Source organism: Haliotis rubra, unplaced genomic scaffold (assembly GCF_003918875.1).
Source record: "Haliotis rubra isolate DU_JTF1 unplaced genomic scaffold, ASM391887v1 Scf117, whole genome shotgun sequence".
NCBI lineage: Eukaryota > Metazoa > Mollusca > Gastropoda > Lepetellida > Haliotidae > Haliotis > Haliotis rubra.
Window position 1 is genome coordinate 153,968 of NW_025765081.1, and position 20,536 is coordinate 174,503.

Below are 20,536 nucleotides of genomic sequence, written 5' to 3' on the forward strand. Positions count from 1 at the left end.
CACACAGCGGCAACTCATGGTGTATATTTCACGTGCATCCCGCAGAGGTGATTTGTGGAATATATTTCACGGACGTCAGGCAGGGGCGACTCGTTGGGTGTTCACAGTTAACCGTGCATTTTGACATGCATGTACAACAGTCGAGTTTAAACATTTCAATAGGTTCGGTTCTATCAATATCATCTATGGTTTACAGTTATGGTGCAGTTGAATCCTGGCGTCCAACCAACCAATTTCAACGATTCGAAAGTCTCGAGATCAGACGTGGTCCACAGTATAGGCTTACAGATGCCTTACTGCCCATGTCGTCCGTTAATAACACGTAATTTGCTCCGGCACTAATAAGCTCTTGCAGTCTGTGAGAACAGCTTTGCACTGTTGAGTAGACAAGAATAACGGCTTTTGAGCGTTCAGATTCGCCTAATGACTGCTCATCTGTACAAGGTCTTGTTGTAGTAAGCTGCCTATTTGCCAAGCTTAAAGCGGTTTCGTTTATTTCATACATGGGAATATGGGAATCTGATGTTAGTAAAGTTTGGGTAGTGACGCCAGTGTCAACGGCACTCCATCATGGCGTGACATCCACGTGGCTGAATTGCGCATGTGCGTCACGTGCACTTACAACGTGAATCGGTAAACCTAGTGAACCCTCCCCAGTCACGGAGACAACGTTCTTGTCACATTTGCGACATCTACACTGCTCAAACACTTCTTTGTTCTGAAATACACAATTCCAATACAAAGAAAGTGTCATTACAACTGTGTGCAGGGGCGGATGCAGTTTTTTTAGGAAGGTGTGTTTGTGTGTGTGTGTGTGTGCGTGCGTGCATGCATACTATTGAGAAAAGGGAGGGTGCACATTTCATTTTCAACCGAGTTTCAATCGTCATTTAATAAACTTTCAGGACAAATGGGGGGGGGGGTGCGCGCACCCCTGCACCCCCCACCCTCACTCTCTCTCGCTCTCTGGATCCGCCTATGGTGTGCATAATCATACCTTGGCGTAGCCAGTGCACCATTTTGCCTGTAGGAGGACGTGCAATATTGAGAGGTTAACAAAATTTAAGTGACCTAAAATAAACTCCTTGGAGCCAAGCGCGGACATTGTTATATTACCCCTGTTAACCTAGGCTGCCTGTGAGGCGCTTGAAGGTTAACAGTCATATCACTTATCCCACCGGGTACCCATTCACTGCTGGGTGAATAGAAGCAATTAAAATCACTTGTCTAGGTGAGACCACATGCGTCACGTGTGCTTCGTTGGGGGCAGGACAGAAGTCCTAAAAACTCTCAGGAGTCAGGCTACCAAATATGGTCACCCATCCAAGATCTCCCTGACCAACTGTGCGTACCTTCAACGGCTTTGTGACCTAGGCTCTGTGCAGGACCACACACCACCACTTGGATACCATTTGGGCACCCAAATGATAGGTATCTTCACATAAGACAGACCACCCAAAACACAACACATTTTATGGTTGGTTGCACAAGGATTAATTAAGCTGTACCCTTGATAATAATGGCGTGTGCCCAGATGAAAAAGACAACATTACGTATTAACTATAGTTTATCTTTATGAAATTGTTGATATTACTTTACGCTGACGATACTGTCATATTAGATGAAACAAGTGATGGATTGCAAAAATCTTTGAATGTGTTTGACCAGTATTGTAAAGAATGGAAACATAGTGTCAGTGATGAACTTCACTTTTTATTATAATGTCCAGCACTAAACGCCCTCAGAAATCAATTTCTTCCCCAATATGTGTGTAAACATCGTACTATTGAAAAATGTGTTTATCTAATGAAATGTGATTATTCACTACTTAATTCTAAAGTTATCAAAACTGGACTTTACTCAATGTTTTAATATGTTACAGTATCAATATGCTGTATGTTCTCTGAGTCACTATTTGTGATTTTTGAGAATAAATTTCGGTTCTATTCTGTTCTGTTCAGTAAAAGGATCAGTAATATGTTACTATACTCTGTAGTGACTCTGGGTCAGCTCATTACTTAAATAGGGGTGGACAACATGGCTCAGCTAATTAGTGTAGTCATTGAGTCTGTCTTATGGGAGGTCTTTCTTTTGGGAGTGAACCAACTGAAGCCCCTAGTCAGCTTCTCAATCCCTAAACTTTGTCATTTATCTTTCGACCAGCGATTACAGTAATAATGGGAATCTCTCAACCTAACGCTTAGTCTCTGAATTCATATAAATTTGATACAAACAAATAAGTCCATTAAAATTTAAAAGGAGCCCCAATGAGATTCAGATTGAATAAATCTAGACTTGCTTTAGCATCGCAGAAAGGGCTGGGCGGAAGGGAAAATAATGTGGTTCAGGGACTGTGAGACACGCTAGATATATTGCATCTCACTTGGGCTCCCTTTCCGTCCAAATGCAGTTGTTCGTTTTCATGGAAATTACATATTTTCAGAGGCTAAGCGTCAGTCTACCTAAACCCCAAACTGATAGATTCGAGTTGCCATACGTGTACGCAAAACGGTTTGTGTTGAACGTTGTCAATATTGATCTTCTTGATTCAACCACGCGAGATGGAAGGATATGTAATTCTAGCGCTTGAGCAAAACACCTATTTACTTAACGTGTAACAACACATTTATGCTTTTACAAACGACAACCAGTTTCTATGGCAATATCGGATGATTGTTCTTTACATAGACGTATCGGCTACGTCCACCCATAAATAAAGGGAATAGCGGAGATTTTGAACATATGTGAATCATTTTCTTTCGGAGAACCAATGACAGGAAATATACACTTAGAACACGTCAAGAACACGGTCGTTACGAATCGTTGTATTGTTGCTTGGTGTTGCTAGCTCGTCGCGTTAAGAACACAAACACAACATATTTGCCGTAAAAATTCTGATTGCACTCGAGTGCTTCGACATGATGGTTGATCAGCCTGAATACCCGGGTTCGATTTCTAAATATTGTTACAATGGTCTTAGTGTCATTTGACCCGTGAAGATCCGGGTTAGAATATTGATCTTCAGCAACCCATGCTTGTCGTAAGAGGCGACTAACGGGATCGGGTGGTCAGGCTCGCTGACTTGGTTGACACATGTCATCGGTTCCCATTTGCGCAGATCGATGCCCATGCTGTTGATCACTGGATTGTCTGGTCCAGACTCGATTATTTACAGACCGCCGCCATATGGCTGGGATATTGCTGAGTGCGGCGTAAAACTAAACTCACTCACTCACTAGTGTCATTTGTTTTTGTTTGTTGTTTACCGTAGCTAGATGACGATGGTCTGTAAATAACTGAGTCTGGACCAGACAATCCAGTGATTGACATTATAAGCATCGATTTGCAATTGGAAATCGGAAGCGATGTCATGCATCCATGTCAGCGAGCCTTCTTCGTCTTAGTCATGATATTGTTATATATCTTAAAGCGGAACACATTGCAACAAACACCACAATCATATTTGGAATTCGGATCATCTTGCTCCACCGCCAAGGTTTGAAACTGTATATCGCCCAATAGGCCTCCAGACTCTTTATTTGTTTGCAGCTTAATCACCTGATTAGCTATACAGAGTTTCTTCCCCTTTGCCCTCCAGGATTCGGAGATCGTTTTTTCGAATCCGATTAATACACCTTGGGTGGTAAACATCGGCGTGACATGATTTTTTAAGCTGTTCAAAGCGGCATAAAACAAAACTCAGGATTGGAAGTCTGAGCTGGGGTGGAGTCCGGTGTAACTACCACGTTTGGCGCTCATCGAGACAAGTCAATTGTTTAACTGGTGAAATTAACATTCAAGAAAAGCGCTGCACGCTGTGACATTTATGGGTCCGTGTGTTTGCAGCAGCAACCCCCCGGACAGCGATGCTATTAACACGCAGCAATCAAAAGGGATGTCAAAAACCTATTTCTCTGCAATGATCTGCAACTTCACTAGCGACAGGTTCATGCAGATTCGTGATAAGATCGCTGAGTTTGACAGCCATGATGGCACCTCCGAGTCAAGCCTGGCTGTTATACCGTGACATTTACAGCGCGGAAGTGGATCGATGAATGAAGTCGTACGGCTATACACTGGCACTCATTTCAAATTTATTGAAATTGATCACTCGTGTAATCGTCTTCACATATTTCATGAATTGTGAATGTAAAAGTTATCACTACTACCAATAAGGTGAAATACTCTTGGCGTGGTAGCCTAAGGCTGAAAAGATGAGCTTTCATCTGTGAATGCCCGTTGATAATATCGAGGTAATTTAAACGTATGGGTTGTTCCCCACAGCGATAAAGCGGTGTTTAACTCCCATACTTTAAGGCTGGCGTTCGAGTGTCCCTTTCTGTTGAACCGACTGTGGGATATCATGGAGGGCGCACTTGTCAAGGAGAGCAGAATGTCGATGGTTCGATTCTCGTCTTCATAGCAATTGGCATTATCAGATGGTATTTGTTGTTGGTGATCGTCATTATAGAGGTAAAAAGTAATGGGGCTTGGTCGGCTCGGAGTCAGTATACAAACTCCGAGTTTCGAACCCGGGTCTTCATCTTGACGAGCGAACGCCTTTTACCACTAGGCTATCCCACCGCCCCTAAACATACGTGCACGAATGTTGCTCCAAAGGTGCAAAACGCTTCATCACGATGTAACCCCATTTCACCTGGCCTCAACTTTGTTGAACGGGAGTAACACATTTAGAAATCTCAAACAACTCCAAGAAAATGTGTATTTTGTTTGTTTAATATTTCAGGTGCATGAGTGAGCGAGTTTAATATTACACTGCTATTCGGAATATTCCAGCAATATCACGGCCGGGACAGCAGAAATGAGCTTCACACGTAGTACCCATGTGGGGAATCGAACACGGGTCTTCGGCGTGACGGGCGAAGGCTTTAACCACATGGCTACCCCACCTCCCTCAGGTATATGAAAGTACAAGTCTCCGGTCTAAACCATGTTGTGGACGATGCATGATTTGCCGATAGTTAAATCAGTTTTCCTTATTTGACATTCTCGTTCAGGATTGCAGAATCGTGGTCAGAACCAACTGCAACCACAATAGCAGTTTTTAATAATTTGATTTTAACGGTGAACCGAGACGAAACAATATTATCTATTTCAACATATTAAATATCGTGAATGCTTGGAAAAAAGCTAATTCGTAGTCCCGAGTAAGCACATATAATGCTGAAATATACACAGAAACTTGCACAGAAACTTGCACAGGAACTTACACAGAAGAAGGCTTGCAGTGTCCATTAGGAAAAGACCAAGTACTCTGAAAAATAAGTTTTCACGCTTCACGTTTTCCGCGTCCTTGTTGGTTGATTTTTGGAACAAAAAATTCAAAACAACAAGAATCATGAGAGTGCGGATATACGTTTCGGAATGAAAGCAATCACGTTTACTATTACCCGAAACTACTTTTTACTGTTAAAACGTTCGGAAAGTACCGAGGTTGAACGTGTAACGTGTTGACTCCGACTGACACAAAACCCTGCCGCTGCTAACTGAAGCATCGCCACGATCGGCCATCTCCGCTGAAATGACACCTCTGAGATGACAAGTCGCCATTGTAAGCCGAGACCATATTTGACCCTCGATCCCGCTAGCATATGCCCATCACGTGATTGCAATCGGCAGCCATGAATGCCTGGACAGAAAAGCCTCAGAAAATTGGTAATCTGGTGATAGTATATGATTATGTTCGGGGATAGATCACTACTGTTTATCTTTGCAAATGCAATGATTGTTTGTAGTCAATGCTAGTCATATGATCACTTTAGAACAGGTACCCTCGTGCTGTTATATATAGTCACCACATTGGAACCATATTTTCATAATGCTGTTGTATACAAGTACCTTTTGACTGCATTTAGGATGTTGCAAGCTCATGTAAGCATCCTGGATACATAAGGGAAACGAATATTCACCTAACATCAGAGACCATATACCGATGAACCGATAAAGCCGGGGACTGGATTTGTTTACAAACAACATCGTTCAGCTGAAACAAATATATACTCATGATAAAGTCACAACTGAACAATCGACTCTGCTTTTAACAGAGATTTCTTATGGATGTGGAAACTAAGGGTTTTGACGCTTCTGTCGTTCAGACCGTAGCCTGTTCACTGATCAGTTGCTGTTACGGAAAAGGGCGAGATTTCCCGACTGGCATTGTCAGAACCATGCCCGTTCTGAAAAATGAACACTTTCACACATTATTGAAGCCGAAATTACTAAATGTACGATGTTTTAACCCGTATTTATTTTCAAACACCAAAAAGCTACTAATTCATATTATATAGCTTAATAAATCAGCATTTTCACGGCAAAATAGACGCTTTCCTTAAATTCGCATAAAACACGCGAGGAAGACTGCAGTAACTTTAATTATCCTCGGCCGGGCCATCTGATTGAACTGATGCAATAAACAAGCCACTGGTGATGAGCTTGCTGGGGGTCCTGTCATCCCTCATGTAATTATCTGATAACGAGAGCCGTATCTTTCACTCGGCAAGCCCAACAAGATGAGGTGCCACATGCTGGTCGCTTAGCGTGCAAAGGGCATATTTCTGTCACACACAACTTTGATTGGCTATATTCTCACAGGGCGGTTGAGAAACAAACACACCCATCATACCAGAAACGACTACACCTTTACGCTCATACGTTCATGCACGGACGATATATACAGTGTTTGTGGTCACGAGCCGTAATAAACAATGAATTGATTCAATCCTGAATCTTTGACCGATCTTTGTAATATTCATTAGCGTTCTGTCAAAAGGGTATGTTGGTGTGATCAAATTAACCATATTATCGAGCAACTAATCTGCCTCTACATGAGGTGTGAGATGCCTCGATATAAAATCGATCTTTGGGAGAAATGATGTCATAATCAAAGATGATATGCATGTTTTTCATCGGCGAAAAGGGAATATAATAGTTTATAAGCCATAAATATCTATATCAACAAGATAAACAAAACCAACTCATAGGAAGCCCGCCAGTGTTACTAACGTAATATAAGTATGATATTTGTTGGCGTTATTGCAAATAATAGTGTTGACGCCATACAGACCGCGCCGTTGACGTCATATTATGACGTCACAATTATGGTGACGTCATGGCGTATACTTTTAGACAACGTTGAAGCATCTTCAAGCCTCGGTTTTCAATAAAGAATGCACTTCCTTCCCCAACACCTTATAGTCTGTTTGCAGTAAAAACGTACCGATGAATTTCACGTTCAACAAAAATATAAATCAAAAGAAGTGAAATTAAGATTGCGAATCCTCATAATTTTACCTTGCCATTTGAACATTTAAAATTCAGAATTTTTTTCAACTTAAAATAAAAGTTGTTTAACAAACGATCATAGTTTCAAATCGCTATTACTGGTTTGTATTACAAAGGGGTAAACGCAGTAGTTGGAACAGTGAAACAAATGCACGTGCGGTACGTGAAGTGCGTTAACTTAGACCAACTCTCTTGTTCTCGGTGTTTCAGGGGAATGTGCATACACCCTTGTAATACAAACCAATAATAACGATTTGAAACTATGATCGTTTGTTAAACAACTTTTATCCTAAGTTGAATGAAATTCTCAGATTAAAATGTTCAAATGGCAAGGTAAAGTTACGAGGATTCGCAATCTTAATTTCACTTTATTTGATTTACATTTTTGTTTGAATTGAAATTCATCGGTACGTTTTCACTGCAAACAGACTATAAGTATGGATGACATTGACATTGTTACGTCCTCGGATGTATTCAACTGATAAAATGCATCCAGAAAAAAACGTGTTATAATTCCTGTATTTTCCTGGCTATGAGGGGTACGTGAGTCCCAAAACATTCAAAGTAAATTTAAACATACCATTTTTCTAACCGTAGAATATGTGTTATTTTAATTTATGGCTAAATGGTCTAAACTTGCTGACAGCTGAAGGGATGGTGTAAATCCAGCTGGGGTCCATACAGGAAGCTAATGTACTGTAAGTCACCATGGTCCTTAGTATGGCGATCTATCTTCAGTTGTAGCCTACTTAGCCTGTTCTTATATTGTATTGTCACACATAGTTAAAATGTTTTAGAGTTCATTACTAGTTTTAAATTGAAATCTGTGATAAACTAGTTATTTTACTGTCCTTCGTTGACAGGGTTATATAATTTACCTTCATTTATTATGATTATGAAATTATAACTTGTTTTAGTCACGATATGGCTGGAATATTGCCCCTGCGACTTAAAATCTTAACTCACTCACCCACTCCTGGCTATGACTCATTTCATATCTTCTGTGTGTATTGGTCGATTCCACCATCTAGCACTTCACAAGCCTTATCAAGTTGAGTACAATATGTGAAGCCCATTTCTGGTGTCCCCCGCTGTCATATTGCTGGAATATTGCTAAAAGCGGCGTACAACTGTACTCACTCACTAACCGTATCAAGCATTGTGACCAACAAATCACCTTTTACGACAAGACTTCCATGACAACCGGCATGACCGTACGGAATAAAGCTACAATTGTGTATCTGTTCGTCATAAGAAATCCTACCTCTATGGAGATTCGAACCTGGACCACCGGGGTCGCCAGTATACACGAACTATGTAATAGTCGACAAAACTGAAGCGAAATATTTACCTCAATACTAACCCCAACAACACTCTTGGAATGAACCATTCTTAACTCGGTTGAATCGAAGTATTGTTTATGTCGACATAACGTGTAGGTTCAGACAGAAACATTACCGACATTAAACTAAATTCGGATTTGCGCTTTTCGCGAATTACAAGTATTCGATATATTCGATGAGTTCGAGTTCACCATATTTTGACATATCAGTTAAGGACCTCTGCTTGTAGCACTTGAAGCCATTATTCGAGTAACTGCCATTTCCGAAACACGCTATTGACGTGTCTAACGTCTCATGAAATAACGACAAGTAGGCTATTTCGAACCCTCTTCACTTACTAACCCGGCCTGACTTTAAGAGCCTGACACTTTCCCTTTAACGCTACGATGAACATCCCTTTAACCAAATCAGTACATTTTCCCGTTACTGTGAAAATAGCTTTTGTGACCCAGTCGAGCTGATGTCATCCCTGTGCCGAGATTGGAGTATGTCTGCGATGTCTATATCAATAATAGATGCAATATACAATACTATTGACAAGCGATGTCTGACACATATGGATGTAGATTTCACTGAAATGGACAAGACTGGTCGGGCAGTTACTGCTGCTCTCGCCGTGACTCTAGTGAAATATACTCGCCTCTGTCGCGGTAAATAACTGTCACGATTTGTCTAAAAGAGGAATCGTGATAGATGCGAACATGTAATTGTTGATGGTATCGTGTTACGATGGGTTTGGACGAACACCGCTTTAAGCAGTGTTTTATGTATATCACAGTGTTCCAGCTGCAGAAGTCCGAAGTGATATCGATGTAGGTCTCAGGCATCACTTTATCACTTTACCGATAACACAAGCACGGGTGCGACGCCATTTGTCTATTGTTTTACGCCGCACTAAGCAGCACTGTAGCGTCATGACGCTGGTCTGCAAATAACTGAATCTGTACCAAACTAGTGATTGACATCACGAGCATCGATCCACGCAGTTGGGATGCGACGACATGCTGGGTATGGCATTTACAAATATAGAAACAGTATAAAGCCGATACTGGACTCGACTGTAATATATTTTTATACTTCTTTAAAATGAATTTTAGGATGTATTTCAAGTTTTTCAAATATGTTATAGGGCTAACAAAGAAACAATGTCGTTGTTTTCGGTATTTCCCCACTTCATAAAAGTCAACAAACATATGACAAAATGTTGACTGACTTTTGACCTTTTATAGTCATTGTCACTACACATGATTGTCACAACGTGCACGTGCATCTTCCGTTTAATTTCTTTTGCCTTGGCATCGCACAGTCTTATATAATTGTTCCATAACGCTACAAAACCTTAAAACGCTTGCGTTTGTGCATTACAACCAGTCAACGAACATGTGACGTCCTGCGTAATTCAATAAAAACTGCATTTATAATAAATGTTTCATAAATAAACTAAATCAACATTCTCAGTATCCCCTTTGAAAGAGCAATGAGTGAATGGCGGCCATTTTCAAGATGGCCGCCATAACTACCTTCACCCGGACATTTGGGAAATCCATAACATGATTTCATGCTGTGTAGACTTCGGTTATTTAAAAATCATGATGGAAATTTAACTCGATCGGTAGTCAAACATTAAAGTCTGGCTCATGGGCTGCTATGGGTTTCTGTGTCTGTGTAAGATGGCAGTATGCAACAAGCATATTCATCAGTATCCATATATTGACAGGCGATATACTTATGCAAGAGTATAGACATCAGGGAGTATTGATACGAGAGCATCTGTCACACACAGGCTGCAGGCGAGCCACATCACCTATACACAAGACTCGTTCAATAATGCATGCATAACCTTATTTATATAAGAGCACCTCTAGACGTCAATAAGTAGGTCAAACCCACTACACGTCTGCAACAGTATGTACATGTGTTATTCACGTGCTAATATTCGTCAGTCGAACTTTTTGCATGATTGGGCATAAACTGTTCACTAATAATAAAAAATACCTGAAATTTTGTTGTTGATAAATATATCATTACAAGCTCATTAAGCACTTGCGAAAGTGTGTTTTCAAAATGACTCAGCGGTTAGAATTTATAGTTTTGAAAGAGAAAAAATGGTGTATATTTAATTTCAGGAAAATATAGTTAAATGCAGGAGAATTTAGGAGAATTTTCTTCATGATTATAATGTGAATTTCCCAATCGTGGTTATTAGGTATCTGCAATCTCGAATGAAGCGTTAAGATCGAATAAAACGTCGTGCAAAACGTTAGCACATTTGGTGAAGTTTCCGCGTATTCATTGGCCCAGCGGTAATTATGTTAGCTAATCACAAAGGCCGTTTTCGATTCCCCAAGTGGACACATCTAGTGTCTTATAGAAAAAAACGTAGACTATAATTCAATCTAACTCATCAAATAAACCAGCAATGTCGAGATAACGAGATCAAAATTACATCGAGACAACGTTGACCTCGAATTCGACCGAGGGAACTGAGTTTGAAACACAATTTAAATTCGCCTGATTCGATCCGAATTTCTCCGATTGGATCATGCATCCAGTGCATTGAGAGATCAAACCCTGGACCCATCTGACAATCCTTCAATAAAACCTGTTATACGGGTAACCGAACTGATCTCAACTCAAGACAATTTCTGCAGTTTAAACAAGACGATTCTGAGTAGATTAGGGAGACTGTCATTTGTCTACTTACATGCGTTTAAATTGAGACGCTCCATATCGTCTGTGCTCGTCCTTACAAGAGGCACATGCCCTAAGAGTAGAAATAATTCGATTTGGAATTCTAAACAGTTGTTCTACTTCAAAAGGGAAAATCGATACCAGCATCAAATAGTCTTTGTGACGAAAGTCCCGCTGACGTATAAATTCCTTCGAGCTAAGAAGAAAATTCTAATTTCGGATTTTCAATGACGATAGACGGACGTTTTGTTTGACCAAGAAGGCTTTCATTTTGCCGAAGGGAGTTGTGTGTTATTCGAAAATAAGCATTTGCTTGAATAAAGGAATTTTGTTTCATAACAATAGAATTTGTTTCGACATGAAATTTTAAAGGCAAAGGAAGTCCTGAAAAAAAACCAACTGAAAAATTATTTTTTGTTTGAGTCACTGCGAAACTATATGATAAATCCTTTACTGAGTTATTGATTCCAGTGACTATATGGGTTTGTGTCAGATATGCCCGCACAAACGCCATTGATTTTTCATTATATTTACTGGAAGGTTCAAATGAAAACGTCCATATGTTTCACTGACAGGTGGTTGATCTACCAACTGTGGATATCGCTATTTCCGTTACCAGAAAGCAATCTGGATTTTACGACATTCTGTTAACGACATATCTCGTCATAAAACCACCGCATCTGGGGAGGTATGTCATTAAAGGCGTTGCCCGACATCTTTTTGTCAACATCTTAAGTGTCTACCTGTAGTATTCGTTTCTTGGTACGATCGTGGCGCCAGCTAGTGTAGATCATGAGTTGTGCCCCTTTTGAAGAAGATCCGATATCAAATCAGATCGCTGTCTTTTGGAATGGCTTCACAGATATGACTACCATAGCAGACAACATGTTCGATGAGATAAGGACAAGATTTGAGACAAACTGAAAGACTACCACAGTAAAACTACTTAGTACTGACAGACAGACAGACAGACAGTGTGTTTTATTACTGTCGAATTTCGTTCTTACTATGACAGCGGTACATAGTATATATCAAGTAAAAGTGCACATTGCGGCAACATGAAATGCTCAGCTGTCTAAAAATAGCATCGCATCTCAGTCATTGTAGCAAGCCTTTAGTCGTTTGAGTTAAAAAAAAATCCGTATGATATATGCACTCAGATATAAAAACGCACTTGGGTTTGATTTCGATAACATTTTATTAGCTTAACGTTTGGGATACTTTCAAAACAGATGTGACAAGTGGCCCATTCGTGACCAACTCGTGTTATTCCGGGACAAGCCGAAAAGCGACTCGTGCCCCTCTGAAAGGATTATGTGCTGGTGTATGAACACAAGAATTACTTCAACCAAGAACAATAACTCCAGTAGTAATGAACAGCACACACGCACTTGTTGTTTTTCCAAAGAATTAAACTTCTTTGAAATGCTACTATAAATAAAACAAACAAGAATAAATTGTTGAAAAAGACCTAACGTAATTATTCATGGCTGCTCATGTTTTTTTCCAAATGTACATTTCTGAATGTGGTTTGAAAGTTAAAAAAGAGTAAAATGTGTCTGTTTAGTGTAAATTAACTTCTTCAACGTTCCCTGACATTTAGGAATCGCTAATGTTATTTCTTTTCCTTGAATAGACAGTTACAGTAATGGTTCTTCAGGTGATAGTAGTCTCAACACAGATACACATTTGTCACAACAACCTATGAGTATGTAGTTTGGCTGTCTGAAGCTCTCAGATGTGTACCACATTTCTTTTCCATAAACCAATTCTGTCAGCAATATAAGCTATATGTTAAGGTACCTTCAATAATAAAATAAAAAACATAATTGGAATTTCGGAATATTGGGATTGTGTTTCATGTGATGTGACACAAAAATATATGACACCTATTTATATATGTAGTAACGACGTACAACAAGACTTACAACAAGAACAAGAATACCAATATATTTTCTTCACTTCTTTATACATATATAGATGTAAACTCTTCCAAAAAGAAACGCACAGACCAAACATAAGGAAATGTATTAAACGTATTGAAGTGTACATAAGTCGATTAAGCTCAAACACAGATGAAGGAAATTCGACACATGGATGAGCATATGTATTGTAGTCATTGTCAGCATTAATTCGGTTCATTACTGTACATGTGTGAACACAAGGGGGCGCTCATGTCAGCACCTGGTAACACCATCTCTTGCAGCCGTCATTGTTCGACTTGGGCGGGATTTCACAAGTACTATATCATATCTTACTATTGGATGGCATGACAACAATAACACTATAGTGGCACGTGTATTTTTTAGCCATATTTGCGTCATGAATTGCAATACAGAAATATAGTCGTTCATTGAAAACGTAGATTTGTGTTCATTAGTATAGGGCCCATAAGTAGGTCACGGCACTTCGCGAGACCTTAGTACTTCCGGTAATAAACAACATTCCATACCTTTTCAAATGACCTCATGGTTGTCAGTAAGGTATCGATAATCCTTACAGGAATAACACATGTCCGATCTAACCATCCCCAAATTAGCCAACTATTACGACTGTCAACAGCTGTGACAGCCAAGCATGTTTGGACACTTAGTCCGGTCTAATAAAGTCATATTTAGCGGTCGCGCACTTTGGAACCAGAACTGGTGCTTGAATATATGCTTGTCACCGGAAATGTGGTACCGGATGTAAGCTTGGCCCCGTCTCGCATATCGCAAGTTGGCGTGTAAAGGGAGCCGGGAACCAGCTTAGTACCTGAAGTAGCGCCTTGCGAGACTTACAGGCCTATTGTATTTGCTATTCAGCCTGCGCAATAGGAAGTACCCGGTTTTTTTAAAAATAGGATGTGAAATTTATTGATTTTTATCTCATCATCATCATCATCATCATTGGTTCGTCGTTCCCCTTCCACATGCCCAAAGGCATTCGGCTGCAGCTCCATTTAATTAGCGAACCACACACCGATCACCTTCTGACAAATCGGCCACATGTTTCGTGCTGGTTTCCATCGACTACCGATCAAAGCAATCGGATTTCTATTTAAATTTCACCAAGATCCGTTTCCGCAATATTATATTTTTCATTTTTCGAAGTTTAACTTTTGAATGTAACCGGACGTGACGACCAGAAATATAGTTAATGACTTTGCATGTCAGGAAACTCTGCGTTGTTGTGCCAAGGAGGGATTTTTTTGAAGAAAGGTTTATTTCTGTTAGAGGGAAACAAAAACTAGACGTATGATCATAATTTGATCACGGGAGGAGAAGCATGAACTTGTCTTTGTTTTGTCTAAAGTCAGAAAACGGCTTGATTGCCTGCCAGATCTTGATGATGCATCTTCATTCTATGATAATAAAACACTACCAACTCTTTGACGCACCTTGCTTGGGGTGAGAGCCCGCTATCTCTTCCTCTTTCATCAGTTGCGCTTTTAGTAGAATTCCTCTCACGCATCAGTGTAATTTGATTGGACAGTTATATTTATCGTCGAGTGAGACTCAAAACGAGGCTATGGTTGAGACTGGGTCGACCGTATTGATCACAATAAACAGAAGACACAATACCATTCATTATCGAGGATGGCGGTTGATCAGTCAATAAACTTATATGTTCAATGTCCAAACACATCAGCGACTCTGATCAAAGGATTTTAGATTCACTACATATTCAAAGGTGTTCAAATGAGCGAGTTGGTTTTTATACCATGGCAATATTCCAGTTTCACATATCACACGATTCGAACTCGGGTTGTCGAGGCGAGCTCTAGTCACCAGGTTATGCTAGCGCTCAACCATCTCACAACCTACAACAAGTATCGCTATCAACATATCCGTGATGTCAGCCCAACTTGCCCGAGATACCAGTCTAATGACCATGAGGTAAGCAAACTGAGAAATCACAAAGCTGAAATTCAGTAACTGAATAAAACACGCAGTGTAACCTACAAATTTAGAAACCACAGTTCTGTCTCTCGGCTAGGACATGACACTTTGTTAGTTTACAAATCCAAACACCCACAAAGGAAATTACCATGCTGAGAAACCACTGTACAGAAATCTTCAATTTGAGAAACCATGGAATAATTCATAAACTTAGATTCCACTCTTTGAAAAATGGCAAATTGTAACACTTGTGAAATTAATTAAAACACTATTGATAACATGCTAGTGCTAGTCTGTGTCACAGTCCATGAACCACATTATTTTCCCCACAGCCTAGCCCTCCCCTGTAGTGCTGAAGCACTAAATGAAGCAAGTCTAGATTTCCACAGGTTTTGAATTATCCACCGACTCGGGCTCCTTTTCAATTTAAATGGGATTATTTGTTACTATCAAAAGTATATATATTCAGAGGCTAAGAGCAAGTCTACGCAAGTGTTTGCATCTTGGTAAACCGACACTACCCTCTGGCTCCATTCGGACCGCCTCCATGGTGTGGTTAGAGCGTCCGCCCGGAGAGCGGAAGGTCGCGGGTTCGATCCCCGACCGTGTCATACCAAAAGACGTTAAAATATGGTACTTGTTGGACCCTGCCTGGCGCTCGGCATTAATGGGTATAACAAAGACTGGTCGGCTCGGAGTCAGTATAATGTGTCTGAGTGGGGTATTCATGCTTCACTGCGGCATGGTATCTCAGTGGGCTAGCACTATAAAAGTCTGGGCTTCAGTCTGGGCTAGTACAAGCAGCCGCACATACACATACACGCGCATGCACGTCGTCATATGAGCGAAATATTCTCAAGCACGACGTTAAACCCAATTTCACCTCACCTCACCCTGGCTCCATTCAATATGGATCTGATATTCCCACCTTTAATTTTTAATAACATTTTACCGACCAATCAAACGACGAGATAGGGAAGATAACAAGGGTACGGGGGAAAACTCGCACTGACCAAAACCACCACCATTCTTTATTTACACGGAAGCAGCATGTTTCAGGACTTTCTTTAGAGTGTCAGTCAAGTCTTAGTGTTGAAATTTTCACAAGCTCTGTCATAACCAATGACACTGACTGTAAGGTTGCATATACCGTCAACCCATCAATTAAGCTGGTTTGTAACTCGCATTCTGATTGGTCCGTTAGACTGGGAAGCTTAGCAAAAAAAGCTGGCTGATAAAAATCAAGGGCCAATAATTTGAGATCATGAGAAACGGGCCTGACATCCAAGTCTCTCGTATTTTTCAGTTCCACACAAATCTGCAAGCCACCACTCAAACCCGGCATGTCCCACTCTGCTAAGTGCCACTCACCTCAAGACTGACATGCACGTCTTTCCTTCATGAAGACACTCGCACGGTAGGATCTGTCAATTATACAGCCATTCATAATGAAATTGTGCACCGCTCCGGGATTGGGTTTTACATTATTCTTCAAAATTAAATCGTCAAGCTTCGAGGGGGAACGTGAATAAGGCCAAAATCAATTCCATTGTTGTTTTCTTAATACCCAGAGATACAGTTTTGTGAAAATTGCCTGCTTGTACGATCTATTTGTATGGAGGTGATCTCCGGAAATTGGGTCTTTGTTCATTTGTTGAACTGCCTGAAAACTGTACACATTAAGTTTGAGATCATTTAAGGCTTGCGTACATGTTTGTCACATTCAGTAAAAACATCACCAAATGCTGAGTTTTACCACGAAGCTCATTACTCCAGAAACATATATTTGTTATCTGTTCATCAAACACTAGAGAATATATAAATAAAATGAAGAAGATGGTGATGGTGATGGTGATGATTTTGTGGTGATGTTGCTGCTGCTGCTGCTGATGATGATGATGAAGAAGAAGAAGATGACGATAATGATGACGTGGTAGTGTTGATGGTGTTGATGATTGTCAGAAGTGGACAACACACATACATTTTCAAAATCTGCTAACTGCTAGATGTAAACAAGTCTGTAATACCAAGCAAATGTTCATTTTCAAAATAAAACGAATGAACTTTAAAATGTTAAAATTGGTTCTGTGTTCATTTGTTGAACTGCCTGAAAGCTGTACACATTAAGTTTGAGATCATTTAAGGTTTGCCTACATGTTTGTCACTTTAGTAAAAGCATCACCACAATGCTGATTTTTCTCCCTGAAGCTCATTACCCCCAGAAACATATATTGTTATCTGTCAATCAAACACTAGAGAAAATATAAATAAAATGAAGAAGAAGAAGAGGACGATGTGGTGATGGTCATGATGTGGTAATGATGAAGAAGAAGCTGTTGATTATGAAGATGTTGATGATGATGAAGATGATGATGATGATGAAGAGGATGTTGTTGATGAAGATGATGATGATGGCGTGGTGGTGGTGGTGATGGTGTTGGTGATTGACGTTGACGATGATAAAAAAATAGTGTATCAAGACAGAGGCAGAGGTGGATAACACACATAGATTTCCAAGATTTTGTTAACTGCTAAACAATTCTATAATACCAAGCAAATATTCATTTACAAAACAAAACGAATGAACTTTAAAATGTTAAAACTGTAAAGAACTCGACATTCCTAATTTCAGCTTTTACGGCATAGTGTGACGTGGCTTGGCAGTTTTAGGCGAAATCAATAACTTGGGCAATGAACAACGCAAATATGACACACGTTCTTCTCGGCCTTCGATGTTAAATCGTTTAAAGATTATGTTTACCCTAGTACTGAATGTTTATTTCAAAACGGAAACCTATTTTGGAGTGAGTGAGTATGGTTTTACGCCGCTTTTAGCAATATTCCAGCAATATCACGGCGGGGAACACCAGAAATGGGCTTCACACATTGTACCCATGGGGGAAAGCGAACCCGGGCCTTCGGCGTGACGAGCGGACGCTTTGACCACTAGGCTACCCCACCGCCCCACCTATTTTGGAGGGTTTTAAATAGTGAAATGGGGAATGATCTAGCTTCAGTCAGTGCACCGGAGGCAGTTATCGATGATGTGTGTTACTGTTATGCCAACAACATGATTCACAAGATTTAAACCTTCACAGGCCAGAGCAATAAAATTGGTTAATCACCATTAAAAACACACAGAAAGTAAACAATAATAATGTATATACATGTCGGTTCCATACACTCTTTGTATTCTCAAGACGCTAACAATAGATCCTTGTGCCCTCAGTGTACATTCTCAGCTCCCTAGGAAGTATACAACACAAGCTGTCTTGCACGGACAGTCATTTGCACATCTTATACTTCCGGGTTCCGGCGAATAAACATTTATGCACTTCAAAATTTGTTTATTCTGATTTCCAACATAAATGGATGAATGCACCAAAATCAAATAAAAAAGTCCTTCACTTATTTGTAGAATGAACGAGACCCATGAAGATCCGGCTTAGAATTGGTCTTTAGCAACCCATGCTTGTCGTAAGAGGCGACTAAAGGCATCGGGTGGTCAGACTTGCTGTTGATCACTGGATTGTCTGGTCCAGACTCGATTATTTACAGACCGCCGCCATATAGCTAGAATATTGCTGAGTGCGGCGTAAAACTAAACTCACTCACTAACTATCGGCTGCTTGTTGGGACAGGTTACATTGAAAAGTGAAACTTCGTGATGGAAAATATCCGTAGTAGTTTCTCGTGCTGTTTCAGTGTTTGTCGGGGGCGATAAACAAGCAGATATTATTGTGTGGCCTAACCAAAAGTACAATCATTAATAACAAGCTACAAAACATGGCTAGCAACTACACCCACACCATGAAGACGTTCATGTGTCGTGAAGCCGTCGAAGTCAATGACAGCCTACATTTCAAGTCCATATCAGACTTCGCATGTCAACAGCTGTTTACAATTACCATTACCTCACAATAAATAACCCACGTCGCTGTCATTCCTTCTAAAGACCATGTCAAGTATTTGATATTTACAGGCGCTAAGGCAACAGCGAGGTCGCTAAATGCATCGAGTGCTTTATAAGGATTTATTGTCAATATCCGTAACGAGATCATATATGTGTGATTGACCAACAATAGGGCCATTGATCGAGAGGAAGCCACAGGCCGCTTGACCACCCACGTAAATCTTGACAGGTGATCGGTTCAGAGTCCTTGTAACTAATGGGTGAGAGTGGGTGACTTCTGTTTTAGGCCGCTTTGTACAACACTTCAGTTACTTGACAGGGTGTCATCCATAGTTGTGAGAAAGCCCGAACTTGAGTGATGCAAGTCATACAAGTTTATCCTATATTGCCCTGATAAACATACAAATGCAATCATGGCGAGGCTGGGATTCAAACCAACGATCACAGGATTCTAGCACGTCTAGGGGAGGTAACTCTGAGTGGGTCATTATCGCTTGACGCCCCATTGGCATCTAGCAATTCTTCTGGGTCGCTTTTTCTTACATGTCATAAATAAATAGGAAAATGGGGCCGTCGAAATTATTCTCAGATAATCTTTATTGCGTAATGAAGAGGCCACAAGCATAAACTACATAAAAAACATACATACATATGTATTCACACGAGTAGTAACATTTACATGTTTTTTTCAAATATTTTTTTTTCTTTGTACTGTTGCATGGAATATAAACATTACTAAATTCTGGAGCATTGAAACCTTTGTACTTGTAAGTAGTAATGTAAATATAATAGCGTCTGGATATCTATAAACATGATTTGGTAAACATTTTCTTCTAAGATCTGAGTACAGCGGACAAATAATAGCGTTTGGATATCTATAAACATGATTTGGTAAATATTTTCTTCTAAGATCTGAGTACAGCGGACAAATAATAGCGTTTGGATATCTATAAACATGATTTGGTAAATATTTTCTTCTAAGATCTGAGTACAGCGGACAAACAGTAAGGAACTGGTACTTATCCTCGACGGTATTTACGTCACATAGTCGAAATTATTATTAAGTTAATATTCAAATTTGGGACGAAAGGAATGTCAGCTGTCAGAATGTAAGTGAATGTTTGGTTACGCCGCATACAGCAACGCATTGCCATGAAGCTTCCAGGGTACATCTAGGAGAGAGGCAGATGGATCATCACAGAGTTTTACCCAGAGAAGATTGAGGAAAATGATACACCATGTGGCGTTAAAAACGGACACAAGAACTAATCTAAGCAGCGTGTGTAGCACTGGCTACTAAAGGGCTAATATTCACTTAGTTTTACTGAATGTTTTCGATTTTTTTTCTTAAATGTCAAAGTGACTGTTTGTCATTCTCAAATTAGTGAATTGTTTCCGTACATCAT

General features: G+C 40.1%; 1 protein-coding gene and 1 long non-coding RNA gene across 4 annotated transcripts in view; both read right to left on the bottom strand.

Annotated features, from left to right (window-relative positions):
- Nucleotides 1-20,536, bottom strand: part of LOC124257184 (Golgi-associated plant pathogenesis-related protein 1-like) — a 158,596-nt gene that overhangs the window by 33,209 nt on the left and 104,851 nt on the right. The gene's annotated exons all lie outside the window — the stretch shown is intronic.
- On the bottom strand, nt 1,476-18,988 carry LOC124257208. Its single transcript, XR_006893203.1, has 3 exons — nt 18,979-18,988; nt 8,290-8,300; nt 1,476-1,571 (listed from the first exon to the last, which is right to left on the bottom strand). It is a non-coding gene; the product is annotated as an uncharacterized LOC124257208 (long non-coding RNA).